Source organism: Choloepus didactylus, chromosome 1 (genome assembly GCF_015220235.1).
Source record: "Choloepus didactylus isolate mChoDid1 chromosome 1, mChoDid1.pri, whole genome shotgun sequence".
Classification (NCBI taxonomy): domain Eukaryota; kingdom Metazoa; phylum Chordata; class Mammalia; order Pilosa; family Megalonychidae; genus Choloepus; species Choloepus didactylus.
Window position 1 is genome coordinate 23,082,386 of NC_051307.1, and position 14,415 is coordinate 23,096,800.

Below are 14,415 nucleotides of genomic sequence, written 5' to 3' on the forward strand. Positions count from 1 at the left end.
TCTGTACTTAGACCATACCCTACCTCAGAAAATCCAAGTAGGAAAATTACCACTGATTTCTGCTCATCTAGAAATTACTTTTCCCTCTCTAGAATGTAATTCCTCCATTTAGAACTCTTTGCATCCATAGCTTTCTAATGTGTTTCAAAAATATATTATTCTTATTAATCTGTTTTTTTTCTAGTTGAAAGCATGATGGAAGCAATGGCTAGCTACTTCCTTCTATATCCTCTGAGAAGAAGTTCTTCATATTAAATCTTGTTATCATATAAGTTTTCCTTTTGCAGGAGTGCTGTGTTGTACCCTCTTCTACTTTATAAATTTTACATTCTGTTTGTCAAGTTCACCTAAGAAACTGTTGTGACTGTTATTTTAGTTGTATTGCATTTATAGATCAATTTAAGTCTAATTGCTTTTTTAGATATGTCTTTCAATCCATGAACATATTATATCATCCCATTTATTTACATCTTCTTTAATGTCTTCCACTAAAGTTATATATCCATATCTTGGCATATTTCATATGAGATTTATTTCTACTTACACTTTATTGCCAATACAATTATAAATAGCATATTTTATTTTATTTCATTTTCTAAATATTTATTAATGGGCTATAGAAGAGAAATTGAGTTTTGTATTAATCTTATCTCCAAAAAACTTCTTATATTCTCTTACTAATTTTAATTATCTATATATTATTTGCAGTTTTCTGTAATGGCAATTGTATCATTTGTATATAATTATATTTTTTTACTCCCCAGAAAGAATGTTTATTAAAAGTGGTGATAGTAAGTCCCTTGATTAGTTCCTGACCATAGATGGAATAATTCCCAACATTTCCTCATTAAGTAAAATTTTTCCTGTAAGGATTCATATAGAAACCCCTCAGCAGGTCACAAAGTTTCCTTTTAATCCCTAGAATTCTAATCATTTTTTTACAGTGAATGGATACTAAATATTTTCTGACGTCTTTCTACATCTTTTGATACAATTGTTAAATTTATCTCCTTCAAATTGTTAATGTAGTGAATTATATTAAGTGATTTTCTTGTGTTAAGTCCCTGTTATATTTCTGAAAAGTGACTTATAAATTTTTGAATTCTTTTTTATACATTACTCAATTAGATTTGCTAATACTTGGCTAAACATCTTTGAATCATTGTTCATGAATGAGATGACCTGATATCTTCTTCCTCACTTTCTTTTTATTGAGGGCTTGGTAACAAGTGATGCTATTCTAATAAAATGAACTAGAATGTTCCTTCTTTTTAATAGTTTAGAGTCATTTATGTTAACATTGGAGCTATTAATTACTTGACTCCGGCAAAAATTTCCATCCAGGAAGATGTTACTTCTGCCTGAAGCACATATTTTAGGTTTCCCTTAGTGAAGATCTATTTTGGGCAAACTCTTGAAAGTTTCCTTTGAAAATGTCATTATTTGCTCTCATTCTTGTAATTTTCCTAATACACAGTTCTGCATTGATAGTTATTTTCTCTCTGGATATTAAATACACCATTTCACTTTCTTCAAGCTTTTATTGTTGCCCTTAAGAAATCATCTCTCAGAAGATAGCTGTCTATACTCCTGGCTACTTTTAAATATTCTATTAATCTCTAGTCATTTGAATTTTCACCATTATGTTTAGCCATGGATTTCCAATTTTTTTCACTTTAATCTGTCTTCTATTTTTATGCATCAGTCTCCTCAACTTTCTATCCCTTTGATTCTCTTACATTCTGGGAAATTTCTCCATATGTCTCTCCAGTTTACTAATTTGCTCTTCAACTTTGTCTAATCTTCTGCTAAATTAATTTGTTATGCTTTTCTACTTGGCCTTTTTTATAAACCTCACTATTAACCCCTTTTTCAAGTCATTATTTTATATTTGTGCTCAATAATTCCAATATCTAATATTTTTGCAGGCTTGATTTTGTGGTTTGTTTTTTCTACAAGCTCTCATTCAACATGACTTGCTTATTTTGTTTTGCTTTGTTTTGCTTTGCTTCCTTTTTGTTTTTACTGTGAGCTCATATTACTGTAGATACTATTTGAGCCCTGAGCTGTGGTAATTTTAATAAGAGATGGATTTTGTCTGGTCCTGCCAGGCTCCTGGGAGTACCACTAACCAGGGACTACTTTACACTGAATATTTATATAGAGACTATTGAGACCACCCAGGAAGTGTGAACTCAAGTCTGTAAAACTGAAATCAGATGACTTGTGGTTGCAAAGTCTGAAGGAACATTTTTCTTTTTGTCCCAAACAGTATCAAAGTTCAAGACACAATGTTTTTCTTGTACTCTCTTGAGAGGTAAGTATATGGGCTATGGAGGGTTGGTCCCCTGTGAGCATTCCATCTTGTATAGATTGGGGTTTATCTCCTGTTCCCACTTCCAAACAGTCCTTGAAAACAAACTTACCCACACAAGAAGTTTCCTCAAGGGGAATTGGCTTCTGAGTTTTGTTTCCCTCAGATTCCAGATTTCATTTCATTTTTGGCTCCTGAGAATTCTTTACTTTCTTGCTTGTTCACAAATGCATTCATAAAGACTTTTAAAAATATTTCCTCCAGCATTTTTAGTTGTTTTCAGCATGAGGGCTCTTAAAGCAATCTACCTGAAACAGAAATATAAATCTACTAATGTTTAAATACTGTAATATAAATGTTAAGTACCAACTCTCCATTCTCAAACATGTTTATATTCAAGAGTCCTTATCTATAAAGATTGAATACTAGCTTAATAATTATTATTTTAACTGTAAAAACATTACTTATGAAATATAAACTTGTAGCTTATGAAAAATAAAACTTTAAAAGTACTCCAAATAATTCTTGCATCAGAAAAAATATCCTTTAAGGAATGTGCTTTCCTTTGAAAGCCATCACTCTCATATTGGCCTTAATGCATTTCATTTTAATTGAGTTGAGATAAACATTTGTTGGTTGAGAATTCAACAAAAATTCGCAGGTAAAGATAAAACACAACCCCTTATTCTGGAGGAGTTTACACTCCAGTGGGTAAATCATATAAGAAACCAAATAATTGCAGCAATCTGATATATGTCAAAGGTAATAAAAAGAACTAAGTATATAATAACACAAATAGAAGAAAGGTGCTTGTTATTAACTCAACCTATTTCTTGTGTGTGCGTGTGTGTGTGTGTGTGTGTGTGTGTGTGCGTGGAAGGGTGCTGGTGGGGAGGAACTGGCATCACCTGCATTTTTTCACAAATGAGACATCCATAAGAGCCAAGGACTGAAAATAAAGTTTTCAGGCAAGCAAGAGAGTAAAGGATGTTACAACATGTTAATTAAACAAAATGTTAGGCTTTTCTGTTTTCCTCATTCAGCCTTTTGTCTTGAGCAAAAAGAGAATTTTGTGCTCATCTATTTGTAACTGACTTCCACTTTGTAAGACTGCAGGATCCCAAGCCTGATGCAGTTTTTTGTTCCTGCCTACTCCATCCTCGTGGCAATTAACCTTTGCTTGAGACCAGGGTGGGAAATTGTAATTCCTTCTCCTCCTCAAGGAAGACAGCTTATTTTATATATTCCATACCCAGAAGTAGTGGATCATTCCCCAATACTTTTGGCTTCTTATGAGAGATAAGTCCAGAAAATGGGTGGGGTTTTGTCCCTATGAATCACCAAGAGGAAGAGGGCTCCTGGCTTGTGAGTAAATGTGGACTTCCTTATGTTCAATCTATTAAAGATTCAAAACTGACATGTTTTGGGGCTTTAATAATTTCATACATTTTTAACCATTTCCTTCATACCACTTTCATAGTAGCCAACTCTTTTCTCAGTGCTCTGCCATAGGTGAAAAATTTTGTGTCTTTTCTTTCCTCAGAGGGATTTGCTATGTGTTGGAATTCAGTATGCTTAGTTCCTTGTGACTGCAGCTCTTTGACGGATTAAAGAAAACTTATTATTCTGTTAATTAAACAGATTTTTCTAAAAGCTATATTCTCTTCCAGCTTTGTACAGTCTAAGCAATAACTCCTTAAAGTTAGTTATGCCTATTTGTTTCACTGTATACATATTTAAATAAACTTTTTGTGGTTCCTTAAGAAAAACTATTGTTTTAAAAACAATTATCTTAGGTTCCTTTATCATCTCAATAAAAATCCTATTAATGTTAGTATTGAACAATAGTATTGAATAATTCTATTAGTATTTTTATTGGGATCAAGTTTAATACATAAAACATATTGTGGGAAATTGATATCTTTATAATGTTAGTGTTCCATGAACAAATGGTAAGGTATAACTTATTTAATAAAATTAGACTGCATTTCTCAAGAGTTGTTTATTATAATTTTACTTTTTTTTAACATAGCTCTTAAATGTAATTTTGTTTCTTGCTCACCTGTTAGTAATTTTCTGGGTGTGCTGTTGTAAAGGGGATGTCTCTTACATAATATCTTTAAGCTAGTTGCTCTCTCTATATGTGAAAATCATGATCATGCTAAATTGTCTTATTTTATGTAATAGTTTTACTTGTTTTCATCACAATTTTAAGCAAAATAGTAAATTTTTGCATGTGGAATATGTTTCTTTCCCAGTGTTTCTTGTGATCATTACTCATGCTTAATATCATTGGTTAGTACTTCCAAAACAATGCTAAATATTAGCAGTAGTGGAACTCTTGCATTGTTGTTGCCTCATCAAAAAGGATGTTAAAATTTGGGTTGGAAGGCTATATCTTGTTTTTAAAATATCCACCTTTTTCTATTTTATTAAGAGACTTTCTCATTAATGGATATTTTATTTTATAAAATGTATTTCTCTGATTCTATAGAGCTAGGAATATATTATTTTTCCTTAGATTTACTAATGAAAAAATATGCTAATACTTTTTGTTTTCTGGATTAAAACCCATTTGTTCATGATCTTGTTAATGATCTAAGAAATATCGGTCTATGGAATTTTTTGTGAAAACTTTTTGAGCATTAAGTATCAACTTTATGCTTTTTTCATAAAAACAATTTAATGGCTTTAGCGGCTTTCCCCATTTCAATGGCTTTGAAGTTATCTGGTTTTTAATTGTTTAATGTATTTGTGGAGGAGTGGTCCTCTTAAATCACATTCTCTCTCTCTCTCTTTTTTTTTTTTTTTTGTAGTAAACAATGTTTAAATTTTTCTGTTTCTTCTCCAGTCACTTTTGGCAAATTATATTTTCTATGATTTCACCAAGATTTTTCAAATGTTTTTGTATAAATTTGAGAAAAACGATCTTGTGACATTTGTATCTGTGGTTATTTCTTATCCTTATTACTTATTTCATGTCTGCTTCTTTCTCCTTAGGATAGTTAGTGTTATCTCCATCTTTTTTTTTTTTAGTAAATCAGACTATTTATTTATTAGTTCTAATGCTTTACTTGTTGGTTTTTACTAACTGCTGCCTTCTGCTGTCTTTTGGCTTATTTTGTTCTTTTATTAGAAAGTTCTCAACTGGATGCTTATTTACATATTTTCTGTCATTCTTATGTATTTATCTGTTTCATTCTCTTTTCATCATAATTTTTCTTCTAGATATTCTATGATACTTTATATATCCTCTATAACTCAAGAATTGTTTAAATCCTCCTCTCTTTTTCCCCCCTTCATTTCTGGGTATTTGAGGATTTACAGCAACTGACCTTTACAAATTTTGTTCAGAATTACATCTAATACATAAACTTATTTGTAAAGAAATTTTAGGGTTAATAATGTTGACTTAGAGTATGTTTTTCAATCTGTTATTAAAGTTTTACTTATGTACCTGAATAAACCCTTACAGGTTTTATTTATGTAAGCTAGTACAATTTTTCTACATTTTAAGCTATTTATATTTTTGTAGCTATTGAGAATAAAATGTATCCTTTATGTTTTCTGTTTTGGAGGAGAATATGTAACAACCCTTAGTATTTAAAATCCTTTGGTTATCCTTAACCTAACATCACTAAACTATCATAATAGTCATAATATTTTTCATTTTGTTCACTTGGGATCATCAATCACCAGCTGTCACAGTTGTGCAGGGATGTAATTGACAGAAAAATTTGCACACATACTGCCACAGGATACAATTTGTCATCAGATAGGTAAGTGATATAACTTATTACACACAGATGGGCAAGTTTCTCTAGCCTTTAAGCTTCTGTAATGTAACCAGCAGCTGATAACACAGCATTATTTGGTAAAGTTATCCTACAAATCCTTCAAGAAGTTCCTCTGGCCATTCTCATCTGTAAGAGCTGTTGGAACTAGGGTGCTCTCAATTGTAATAGGTTCTACTCATGATCTATGCATGCCTGCCTACCAGCTACAACTTGCTGGTAAAAGCTCTAACACATACTTATCAAGATGCTAAGTAAATTGAATGTTAATATTCTAGAGTAACTTTTCCAGGCATACCATATACCTTGGGAGTCCACGGTTTAGGTTTATTTAAAGTTTTTGTCTGAACTGAATAGAAATAAAATATATGTTTTCTCTTCCTTTCCTTTCTCCTCCTTCTTCCTTCTAATATTTTTTTCCTTAAAGTATTTGCTAGATTTTTTAAAAAGTCCTTGCTAGATTTTCAAGAATGATGTTGAACAGTAATGCTAATAATATATCTTTAAGTCTGTATTTTGGTAGGAATACCTCTACAGTATTTCAAATAAATTTGTTATATGCCATGTATTTATTTATTCTTTATGACAATAAGAGAATTATTTTGTTTCCAGAGGGTAAAAGACTTTCATTTATTTGTTTATTTTATTCAATATGAGATATTTAAATATTTTCAAATTCATTTTGGTCTCTATGAAGATGATTTTATGATTTTTAGTCTTGATTTATTGATATCTTGAATCATATTAATAGATATACCTATATTAAATAAATCTTGCATTCCTGGAATAAAGATAGCTCATATTCCTTTACAATCTTTACTGACTTTTGAGGCAAGATACAAACTAATGGATCAGCTTGAATTGACACATTGTATAAACAAAGGATCAAGAAAATCAGATGCTTCTGATTCCAATTGAAAGCAGGGGATTCTCTGCCTGATGCACTCAAATGACCAATTCCTGATACACTGGGGTTTCAAAGAGAGAAAGAATTTATTGCCAAGCATGAAGCAGGAGATCAGTTGGCCTATAAGCCTAAAAATCTGAATCACTGAACTGCAGTAACTCTGATAGATTTTTGTAGTATCAAAAGTTGGGCAGTTTTTAGGATAATGAGAACAATAGCTTGAAAGGACAAAGTTAGAGATGATCTAATTATTGAGCATGTACAGATTAATTGCATGCTTCGTCATGCAATGTATGTAAGAAAATGGCAGCCTTAATATGATGATTCTTGTGATTTTTAGTATTATAATAAGTATAGGTCACTTATAGGTTGAAGTTTAAGCTACTGCACATGTCAGGTGGAACAATTTTGGTTAAATACAGCTTTGTCTAGTAAGACAGTTTAGAAATTGCAATTGATTAGTTCTAGGCTGACTCAAGTTCCTTCATCAATAAACATTATAGGGGCTATCTTTTGTGATCATAAGACTCTAAAGTTGAAAAATAGGATAAAGGGGTACAGGTGGGACCAGTCACAAAGTTTTTAAAATCACATGATAAAGGTTATATAGTTATACAATCATTATCAAAGATCAAGGCAGCTGGGATACAGTTCAGTAATTTCAGGTACTTCCTTCTGGCTATTCTAATATGTTAGAAAGCAAGAAGAGCACTTATATAATGATTCAGTAATCAAAATTATGTGTTAATTTTTAATACTTCAGTTATAAACCTCCTTTTTGCTTTTGTTCATTCCTCAATTTTCAGGGATATCATGCTGAAAAGGGGCATTAACATTATGGTGTGGAGGAATGAAACTGGTTGTCATTCTTGGAGTGACTGCTACCTCTGGGTTTCAGGGCTTGACTGGCATAGGAACAATCTGGAGGGCTTAAGTCTCTGAAAAATGAACTTATTAAGAAAAAGTTATATGAAGTCTTAGATAGAGCATGGGGGCATTCTTTAGGGTTTTCAGGAACACCATTGCTTGGGGCTTGGCATACTGTGGCAGTTTTAAAGGTTTGGCTGAAACCTGTATAAGATCAACCTCCAGAATGACCTCTCAACTCTATTTGAAATCTCTCAGCCACTGAAACCATATTTTGGTTCATTTCTTTTCCCCCTTTTGGTCAAGAAGGCTTTCTCAATCCCATGATGCCAGGGCCAAGCTCATCCCTGGGAGTCATGTTCTCACATTGCCAGGGAGATGTACACCCTGGGAGTCAGGTCCCACGTAGATAGGGAGGTAGTGAGTTTATTTGCAGATTTTGGCTTAGAGAGAGGTCACATCTGAGCCACAAAAAGATTTTACAGAGGTGACTCCTAGGCATTATTTATAAGTAAGCTAACCTTCACCATTACAGAAATAAATTTCATAAGGGCAAGCCTCAAGATCAAGGGCTTGGCTTATTAATTTGGGAGCCCCTATTGCTTGAGAGAATAGCAGGAATTCCCCTGGTGAGGAAGTTTAATAGTTCCATACATTCTTTCTCCAGTCCCTCAAGGGATTATGCAAATACTTTTTTTTTTTTATTTTCTGCCCCAAACACTCTGAAATTCATCAGGGCATTACATCAACCTGTACTGAATATCAAGATCTCATTCCTTATTCTAAGTTCCATGTAAAATAAACCTGAATTAGGTTGTTGACCAGGCAGTCTAAATTAGATAGTGTGCTACAGAAAATTTAAATTTTGTACAAAATAAATCTCTCCTCATTTAGTCTCACACAGAAAGTAAAGTCTTAAAATATAGACAAAATCATCTTTTACCCTGTATTCTGATTTATCTTAGTCCTAACCAGATCAGCCTCATTCACATCCCTAATTGAAGTCTGATCTCTTTTTTACCTTCTTTAATAGTTGCTGTATGGACTAATGTTGCTCCGTTAGTACTTTCAGAGCTGGAGAACTGTGGGTCTGAGCCTCAGGTGTCATACAGATGCCCAAAGTTCCAGGGAGCTACCAAGTTATACAAAAGAGAAAAGCATCTCGGAATTTTGAAATAACAGTTAAAGCTCAGGAATAAATGTGACTGTTGTAAGAGCTTACAATCTAGGCCCTAATTTTCTGACAAGTGCTTTTCAATGAAGCTATTTCCAGAAATAAAAACATTTGAAATTGATGTAGATTGGGGTCATAAAACACAAACCATAGCAGAAGGTTTGTCCTGTCTCACCTTTACACATATACCAGGGTTATGTTAATTAACAGGTAGAACATAATTCATATAACTGACTTGCTTCTCTTGCAAAGCCCCTTTTTTGTTGAAGATGAAGTTCCAAATCTATAGCTGACCATAGGTACTGTTCAGTTTGCTAACGCCGCCATTATGCAAAATACCAGAAATGGATTGGCTTTCATAAAAGGGATTTACTAGGTTACAAATTTACAGTTCTAAAACATTAAATGTGTCCAAACTAAGGCATCAGCAAAAGGATATCTAAACTGAGGAAAGACCAACGGCCTCCATAACACCTCTGTTAGCTGGGAAGGCACGTGACTGGCATCTTCTGGACCTCTGCTCCCAGGTTCTGGTTTCAAATTGGCTTTCTCCAAAATGTCTCTGTGCTTCTGTCTCTCTTAGCTTCTTTCTCTCAGCTCTTGTGCATCTTTACTTGTTCTTCCAGGGCATTTCTCTCCAAGCATCTGGGAGTCCTCTCTTAGCTTCTCCGGGGGAAACTCTGGACTTCATCTCTTAGCTTAGCACCTCCAAATGCCTTTCTGTTTGCATCTCCTTGTGTCTCCAAGCATTTGGGCCAGTATCAATTCTTAGCTTCTCCCAGGGGCAAACTCTGGATTACATATCTTAGCTTCTCTCCAAAATGCCTCTCTCAGCTTCTCTGAGCTCCTTCTCTCCATGAGCTCTCTTAAAATACTCCAGTGAACTAATCACTGGAAGGGTAAGGTCACACTTCCATGGAAATTGTCTAATCAAGAGGTCTCACCTATAGTTGGGTGGGTCATATCACCATGGAAACATTCAATCAAAAGATTCCACCATAATCAAAAGACTAATAAGTCTGCTCACAAAAGATTGTATTAAAGAACATGGCTTTTCTGGGGGACATAATAGATTCAAACCAGCACATGTACATTTAGAGAAGCAGTAGAGCTATGTAGTATAAATGACAAATAAATTTGGTCATTTCTGTGATCTGTAACATTCTTCTAAGAGTAACTAAAACCATGACTGACAACATCATACTGTTTCTAACATCATGCAGATCATTATCAGAATGTAACATAGATAGTGAGAACATTGTTAAGTCTTTAGGAATTTTATATAATCTCTAAATATATGAAGAACGTATCACCTGTAATTTAAATAATAGAAGGTTAGAAAATCCCTTTTAATTATAACAATTCCCAAAGACTTCCTATGTAATATATAAACTATTTTTAGCACCTCACTTTTATAAGATGAAAGAACAAATCCCTTGCAACAGTTTGAAATAAAATGATATCCTTTAGGGTTTTATTTGGGGAGGGCAAAAGTTGTTACGTTTAAACATAATGTTAGACAGGAAAGTGGATTACTGTGAAACAATATTTGGTTCCTTATTTAACCAAAGTGACAAATAAAAAGCAAAATATGAGTTAATATGAGTGTAAGGAAAGGATTTAGCTCCTTTAACAGTGAGAAGATTTGTCTTCTAAAATAAAGGATGATAAAGTCAACATAAACATCAACAAGGCAATTATTCTAATATGACATAGAATCTTTGTCTTCTACACAGAATACTCAGATGGTTAAGAAAAAGTTTTTATATATTTTCATTAACAGCAGACCAACAATCTACATTATTTTAACAGAAAGAAAATTAAACTTAAGTTTTATAGGGATACATAGCTTGACACAAAAGCTCTTTAAAAATTATAAACAAACAACAAATTTTTGGTCAGCACTGACTGTGACAAACAGAATTCATTTTCACAGATCTTCTTTAACTTTTCATATCCATTCAAGTCTTGTCTTACATATTAAAACCAGCCATTTTACTTTAAGACAAAACCATACTCCCTTAGACAAGCTTATCAAATCTCAGTCAACATTGACTATAGTAAACAAAATTCACTTCTATAAACTTTCACAACTTTCCATATTCATCCAGGCTTTGTCCTACACATTTTCAAGGAAGGATTAAACTACACAACTTCCCTTAAAAAAGAACATCCTGTATAGTTTACATACCTGCATATTTCAAGTTACTAAAAAGATCTTTGATACTGTCTTTAAACATCCTATAAAATGTAATTTTTCTTAAAATACAGTTTGTCAAATTAACTTAATTTCATTAAGAACCAGCTTATATTTTTTACCATCTTAATCATCTAAAAATTATTTTGCTAGCTTATTTTATCAGTAAACTTGTATAAATTTGGGGAGACTATAAACAAGTAGAATACAATTGTGTTTATTTGGTTCAAAAATCATCATAAAAACAGGAATAGTACTAGACTGTGTCACTGCATTTTTGCAGCTGTATTTTTTTTTTTAATCCATTAGAGGTTAAAAAAAAATCTCTTTGTTTTCATAATATCTTAAAATTATGAATAGCCTCAAAACATACTGATAATCAATCTCTGGAAAATATATCACAATTGTTTAATGTATCCCAAGCATAAAACCAGAAAAACTTTCCTATAGCTCTCAAGGATATGTTTTTTTACTTGTTAGAGATTTAAATTTGGTAATTGGATTTTATTCAATTACCTTCATCTCAAGTTTTAATAATGATCTGTCTTTTGTGACTACTGTTGCCAAAGTATTTTTAGGGAAAAAAATAATTTTAAATTGGGGAGTTACAGGGCAAGTACACAAAACATGGCCTAGTCTGTAACATTCCTTTTGTCCCTATCACTTCTAATCTCTAGGCCCAATAGAAAGAATTTTAGAATCCAACCTACACCTCTCCCATCTTTTCTGCACACAGCCCTTCTCCTATAGCTGCCCAGACTGGTTCATTCATATTTGACCAAGGTTTAAGAGGCTCTGAGGGGGGGGTGGGGAGGAGAAATAGATGAGACAGAAATAATGAGTCCTGGTCTGTTGAATTTGGTCTTAAAAGTTTTAAATGAGGGTGGTAGGATTTAAGACTTTTAAGGTGGCCTTAGTATTGATGAAAGTTCCTATGTCCTTTTAACTGTTTCCAATAATTACAAGTATTTCACTTAAAGTTATAACCTAGACAATTGGAAAAGTCTTTGCTGATTCCCAAGGTAGCTCTCTGCTGCCTTGGGAAATTCCAGGTGGCAGAATCTTTCCAATGTCCAAGTTTGTTTACAGTAATTACAAGTACCAAGGCTTTGAACCCTAGTGCCTAGAGGATGGTTTCTTCCTTTTTCTTTGAGACTCCAGGAGTAGTAATAGATATATATATAAATATATATACACTCATTTATCTTTAAGTAATTTGAATCAACCTCTTTAAGAATTTTTTGTTAATTTGCTATTACCATTCAGAGGTGTGAAAATATACATTGAAAAAGTAGACAGACACAGAAAGTTAGACACCCAAAGAAACAGAAACATAGAAATATATTTTGAGAGAGACTAATAAATGATTGAATATACATCATCTTATCCCATTTCTTCTTTCTTTTATAAAACAAACCCTAACTGTAATACAGTGATCTTTTCTATAGAACCATTTCTAGGCCATTCCTCTCTTGATTTTAAATCATATTGAGGCTAGATTGTGTTACAGAAGTCAACTTTTTTATTTTTATTCATAGGTTTATAACTAAACTCTTTCCAATTTTTTCAAAATATGGCCCAAATGCCATCCTCCAGTGACGTTTGCTAATGCTGCCAGAATGCAAAACACCAGAGAAGCATTGGCTTTTATAAAAGGGGGTTTATTTGGTTACAGAGTTACAGTCTTAAGGCCACAAAGTGTCCAAAGTAACACATCAGCAATCAGGTACCTTCACTGGAGTATGGCCAATGGTGTCCAGAAAACCTCTGTTAGCTGGGAAGGCACATGGCTGATGTCTGCTCCAAAGTTCTGGTTTCAAAATGGCTTTCTCCCAGGATATTCCTCTCTAGGCTGCAGTTCCTCAAAAATGTCACTCTTAGTTGCACTTGGGATATTTGTCCTCTCTCAGCTTCTCCAGAGCAAGAGTCTGCTTTCAATGTTCGTTTTCAAACTGCCTCTCATCTGCAGCTCCTGTGCTTTCTTCAAAGTGTCCCTCTTCGGCTGTAGCTCCTCTTCAAAAGTTCACTTTCAGCTGCACTGAGTTCCTTCTGTTTGTCAGTTCATTTATATGGCTCCACTGATCAAGGCCCACCATAAATGGGTGGGGCCATGCCTCCATGGAAATTATCTCATCAGAGTTATCACCCACAGTTTGGTGGGGCGCATTTCCATGCAAACAACCTAATCCAAATGTTCAAACTTAATCCCCACTAATATATCTGCCCCACAAGATTGCATCAAAGAATATGGCTTTTTCTGGGAGACATAATACATTCAAACTGGCACATACACCAACTAACAATTTAAAGAGACACTTAAAGCTTATTACATATTTAGTAATATATAAGTTAATAATTAAACTGAACACACCAATTAACAGTTAAACAGGCATCCAACAGTTACTTAATTTAATTAAATACCAAATAATTGCTGTCTTGATTATTTTCCAGGAGTATACTCAACAAACTCAGGTCTGCGCTTCAAACCCAATACAGAATGGTAGGCAGAAAACAGAGAGGTGTTGAGGTCAGAGCAAAGGGGGATCATCCTGGAAGCAGGACCCATGACCTCAAAACCTAAAACCAGGGGACTCAAACCTCCATACTAGCTTCTCACTTCACTTTTACCTTGGTGACCCACTCATGTAGTCAGATGTCTGGACCTGGAACTGGAAACTGTTTCTCTCTTTTAAGCTTTAAGGCATGAAGGGCCTGGAGTGCCAGCAGAGAAGAAAACCCAGTTGCTGAGACTTCAGACTAAAAGAGTCTAGTGGTTGCAAAAGACTCAATTACCATGCTTACCTGTCCTGCTGGGGCTCCAGAACTTCAGGTAGTCAGGCCCCTTACTTCTTGGGGACTTTGTTCCACCAGCATTGCCTAATTGATTATAATCAAAAGTGGGGAGTTCTCTGCCTGATGCATTCAAATGACCAATTCCTGAGACACCAGGGTTTTAAAGACAGAAAGAGTTTATTGCTAAGTGTGAAGCAGGTGATCAGGTGGCCTGTCAGTTTAAAAATCTGTCCTCCTGAAATGCAGTAACTCTGACAGATTTTTGTAATATCAAAAGTTGGGCAGGTTTTAGGATAATGAGTACTATGTCTTGAGGGGACAAAGTTAGAGATGATGTAATTATTGAGCATGAACAGATTGATTACATGC

At 33.7% G+C, this 14,415-nt stretch overlaps 1 long non-coding RNA gene across 1 annotated transcript in view; it reads right to left on the reverse strand.

Moving 5' to 3' along the window:
* Positions 1-2,533: 2,533 nt before the first annotated feature.
* The window catches only part of LOC119527047, a 37,106-nt gene continuing 25,224 nt past the window's right edge, over positions 2,534-14,415 (reverse strand). Inside the window, exon 4 of the long non-coding RNA XR_005215306.1 lies at positions 2,534-2,622. This is a non-coding gene — a long non-coding RNA (uncharacterized LOC119527047). The remainder of the gene's footprint in view (positions 2,623-14,415) is intronic.